Consider the following 5,269-nt stretch of genomic DNA (forward strand, 5'->3'; position numbering starts at 1 on the left):
CATTCATTTTATGAAGTTTCATTGAAGATAGTGAAAAAGCCTAAGTGGAGATAGCAAAGTGAGCATGAAATGACATGCACGTTTTCCAAACTGGTCAAGTTTAACTGTGAAGATTATGCTAGATGTCACTTAGTGAAGGGGACCAGAAGGGTGTCATGTTCTGCGAACTGCAATGAAGCAGTGCAGGAATTGAGGCTTCAGTAACGAAGCATAATAATTATTCATGCAGCCCACCATGTGCCTTCATTTATGGTAGAAAACTCACTTTATTTGCTAAAATGTTGTGATATTCCTATTTCTTATCTTGTGCATCTAACATTTATCACTAGAGCTGGTAAAAAACAAGAAAAGGTTTTTGTTAAAATGTTGTTGCTGTGTTTCTCCATTTCTCTCAAAAATTCCCCTTTGTTAAGGACTTGATTTGCTGAGGAGTAGAAGCTTCTTCATCTGCGTGTGTGTGGTTACAGATGCAAAATACCATTTGGGTGGAGAGTCTGGGGGAGGAGAAGGGAGGAAATGATAATATTTTTCAGTGGATTTTTCAGCAAACATCCTTATTTTCCTTCAGGAAAAAAGCTCTACTGATTATACTGAGCATGAAAGGAAAAGGCTTTGGTTGTTTGCTTGTTTAAGTTGTATTTGCTTCTGAGTGACAAGTTTGAACACAGCCATGCATATAAGCAAATGAAAATATAACTGTTGTCTTCGGAGTATGAAAGTTGCCATGGGGTCAGGGGGCCAGACTCTAGAGGGGTAATATGTAGGGGCAGATGATGAAAATGCACCCACCTTATCCCAGGGCTGCAGTGGAGCTGCTCAGAGTTTATTCTGGTTTAAGGCAGGGCAGAGTTTGGCCTTATTTCTGCAGTGGAAGGAACTTAAAATAGACATTCCTCCACACTGTTTTGTTGTTACGAGTTTTTAACATTTCTGTGGATGAATCGCTGCTTTTATGAGACAGGACAGTCCCTGTGATGCAGCCGCGCTCACCACGAGGCGGGTGTGAGTGTAGCCAGAAGCGATGGGAAGGAAAACCTGTTCCTGATACTCCTCTGGGTAAGGAACGGTGTCCTGGGACGTGTCTGCTGCAGCAGGGTCTGCCCTGCACGCAGCTGTCTTGGGCCAGTGGCAGGGTCTGGATCCTTTCAAACAAACCTTTCTGAAATTATTCCTTATTCTCCATCTGCTGCTTGATTTTTTTTTTTAATTTTTTTTTTATTTTATTTTTTCCTGCTTCACCTGCCTAATCCTCTGAGACCCCGGTTCCCTGTACACTTGCAGCTGCCATCGCCTCGTTATCTCAACGTGGCTATGAGAGATCAGAGTGAAACACTGATTTTTCACAATTACAATTTTTAGGTATTCTTTGGATTTACATTTCAGGCCTGAATCAACCATAGTATCAGCTAGATCGGACAAGAACAAGTATGAAGCAACAGTTAAGGCTAAAATAAGAGTTCTCCACTGACTTAAGTGGAGTTTCTTCTGACTTGTACTAGCCTAAGTGGGACCGGTGCAGATCTCAAAATGGAAATACCCTCCTAGCTCCAGAGCTGCTGTAGTTACTGAACTGCAGTGTTCTTTAAAGAGCAGCAATCCAGAGTATTTATGCTGTGAAAGAAAAACAGGATTTTAAAATGTGTGGCTGGATTATAACCATTCCATCCAGAATCATGTGTTTACATAAGGAGAAACTGATTTCTTCAGAGCAATGGCTGGCTTGGAGCTGTTTGACACAGGGAATTTTACATGCAGTTAGTGGAGAGTAGAATTAAAACCATGTGATGCTCTGTTGCCCCTTACTGTCACAAAACTGTAAGTTATTCGGTCTCAGAGGTGCTTTTTAAGAACACATACTGAGTTTTAATGGACTGATCCAACCCAGAAGTATAGCATGGTCAATTAAAAGAAGGCAAGAAAGGCAAGAAAGAAAATTTAATGACGCTTCCAAGCCCTTGTTCTGGGTAAGAACCGAGCATAACAGGCAGTACCAGTGCTCCTCATTTTAGGGTAGTGGCTGGATGAAATTATTTTTTCTCCTTAAAGGAGAGGATAGCTCTAGCACATAGCATTATTTACCATTCATTTACCACTGTATTTGTCCTTCTTTAAATCAACATTTGTAGTGGTGAAGAGAGCTGTAATAGCATCTGAGACTTTCCTATGTTGGTAAGGGACTATGGTGTGATTTAATTCAGTGCAGGTACCAAGAAGCCTGCCTTCATGAAGCATGCACTCCCCTTGCCACTGTGTGTCCTGCCTGGCCCCAGGGAGCAGCAGCCCCGCAGGCAGGTCAGGCAGCATATGGCACTGCCTGCTGCCTGCGGCCACCAGCATCAGCTAACAAAATGTTCTGCCCCCCTCCATTGGTACCTGTGAGTGCAGAGGCTGTGAGCGCTGCTGCGTGTGAAGTGCCGGAGGATGCAGCCTCCAGCTCCCTGTGACACCTCAGCCTTGAACATTATCTAACTGATGAAGTTTCCCTAATCGGTTCCTAGCAATATTTGGAAGCTCTTGATGGGCTTCCCAACTGTGAGCTGGAGGTTTTGAGATCGCCATCACTATCCACCACTTGCCTTCTTCAAATCTGCACTTCCATCGTATTTGAGGAGGTGATTATGCCAGTACTTTGATGAACCACAAGGACCCGCACTTGATCCATTCATGTTGCCTCCATCCACACAAAGTTGAAGCCCTGGAAGCAATCCCATCTTGAGTGTATTTTTAGCAATTTCTATTTGTGTATGCTCTCCCATTTTAAGCACCTGACTGGTAAAGTTGATAATGGTGCTGGTGGTCTGGAGAAATGCTCTTCAAATTAATGTATCACTCTTGACTTGCTGACCTGTATATTTAGATCTCTTTCTACAGAGAATTTAAAAGCAGTGAAACAATGAGTAGCATAGCACTATCTTTGCAAGCCAGGTCCTTATGACTTCTCGGTAGGTTTGTGCATCCTTTTCCTCTCAAAAACAGCCTGAGCTTTGGTGTAAGCTGATCCTGCCTGCTCCAGCAACCTCAGCAATGTACTGAATGTCTCTTGCCAAGATTTCAAACAATAGTTTATTTTACTGTTGCTGGAAGGGGAGGCCAGCAGAAAGGCCTGCCAGGCATCCCGTTGGGCGTGGGGTGGAGGCTTCATTGAACATTTCGCTTAGGGTATGTGCTTTTGGGTTCATGGGAATTGGTGCGAGTGCAAAGCGGGTACATGTGAGAGCAAGTGGTCCCCTGGGGGCATGCCCAGGGCTGAGCACTCTGCCTCCCTCCCACAGCGCTTGCAGTTGCTCTGAAATCCCAGGCACCAACAGGGTCGAAACCAAGGTGCTTGAGGAGCACCAGGCAGCAATGAACTATGCACTAACTTGCTGCTGCTTTATGTATGGCAAATAGGATTCATTAATGTGTTTCTTTAGCAGAAGCATTTTCTTGTATTTCCTTCACCAAGCCATCAGAGCTCAATGGGAGAATGCTGGACAGAAAGGTGTTCTTATAAAAGGCTGTTTTTATTTCCAGACATCATCGGGGCTTGCTGGTTTGGGTCTGTCATTCATAAACCCCATCAGTCCATCAATCCCCTCCCTGTAGCCAGAAGGCTTTATATCTATATACGTATGTAACAGACGTTTTTCTTGGTGCTTAGTTCCCACAATGGGAGCAGTCTTGAGAGTTATGTTGGAGTGACAGCTTTCTAATAAATTAAATCTTGTTCCACGTTTCCAGAAAGATTTGTTAGCAAAGGTCATACCAAGGTCCTTTATTACAGAAGAATAATTTTTTTTCAAAGTGTTCTGCCTTGTTAATATGACATCTTGCCTAAGTTAAAAACAAAACAAGACAAAACTTGCCAACTCCCCTGAGAAATATCCTGAACTGCCTTTATCAAAACAAATGAAAAGTGCATTTTGTGATGCAGTATTCATGGTTGGTTTTTTTAAACATGCTTTGTTTCCACAATTGGTAATTTGCAGTATTTGGGAGTTTTAAATAGGCTTCCCGACTGTGAGCATGACTTGTTGAGACTCTGCTGCTTTGAAAGTGCTATGTTAAAACTCTCATTTGTGGCTTTCCATATCCATATTTTACAGATTTAGCTATTCGGATGTTTGCTCGTCAGGAAAAAAAACCCAAAGAAATGGTCAGAAGCAAAACGAGTTTGTTCTAGAGCTGTGGGTAGAGTTTAAAAAGTAAATACTGTCAAATACCCCTTAATTCTCTATGAGATTTCTGATTGTCTTTGTGCTGCCTTCATGATTTTTTGATCCACTTACTCCACAGTTGCAGGAGTAAGATGGGAACATATAAATCCTCAGCAGAAGGCACCTCCCCGAAGAAGAGGGGAAAGAGCAACAGTGCTTTTGCCACAGTACTCTGTTGGTCCCCTGGGAAATTCAGTCCTGCTGCTGCTTAAAGGCCAAGCAGCATCTTCAAGGGAGAGTGTGGATACCCAAGGTTTAGGTTTCTGGCAAATGGCCCAATATTCGGAGGAGCTGAGGCTCACCACGGGCTGTGAGCTGTGTAGGAACCCAGCAAACTCTGTTTTCAGAAGCGCTGTTTTGGGGAATCTGGCACTCAGACTGAAAACCTTAATCTAGTAAACCTGGTTTTGGGCACAGAAATGGCTGCACTTGGCTTAGGGTGTGACACTGGTGTGCCTCCCCTTGCCCTGGGTTGGGGTGGTGGACCTTTCATCCTGGGACCCTTCTGCAGAGGGTTTCTGGTGTGCTGTAGGGCTTTGGCTGGCAGCGATTACTGCCCCTGCGGCAGCACTGCTGGGCCTCCAGTGAAGACAATGTTTTTCACTGAGCAGAGGATATTTTAATTGCTAGAAAACAAATTTTTACCAGCAGTATATTTGACAGCAGATTTCTTTTTGTCCTTTAAATTTAACAGCTTCCTTCAATTTATTTTAAAGTTACCTTCAATAGCATAACAATCAAATGTAAAATAAAACAGCTTGTCCTGCAGTCCTACAAGTTCATTTTAACTCTTCATTTGCTCTTTCTCTTTTACTGACCTTCAGTCACATTGCTTAGAACTTTTCCTGAGCCTGTTTCGGTCCATGTGCTGATTTTTAAAAGATATTTTTCTTACTCAGAGTGCAATAATTCAGTAGGAACTGCATGTACTTTCATCAAACCTTTAAAACCACAGACTTCTATAAACTCTGCAATTAGCTTGACTTTTGGTTTATGAAAATAATGTAATAAGTCGCTGTTTAGCAAGTTTGAGAGAATGGTTTAAGTTCAGTTGAAAAACTTTTTTCTATGGG

At 42.8% G+C, this 5,269-nt stretch overlaps 1 protein-coding gene across 2 annotated transcripts in view; it reads left to right on the top strand.

Annotated features, from left to right (window-relative positions):
* VEPH1 (ventricular zone expressed PH domain-containing 1) overlaps positions 1 to 5,269 on the top strand; it is an 83,128-nt gene that overhangs the window by 31,317 nt on the left and 46,542 nt on the right. The gene's annotated exons all lie outside the window — the stretch shown is intronic.

This window comes from Pygoscelis adeliae, unplaced genomic scaffold (genome assembly GCF_000699105.1).
Source record: "Pygoscelis adeliae isolate BGI_AS28 unplaced genomic scaffold, ASM69910v1 Scaffold241, whole genome shotgun sequence".
NCBI lineage: Eukaryota > Metazoa > Chordata > Aves > Sphenisciformes > Spheniscidae > Pygoscelis > Pygoscelis adeliae.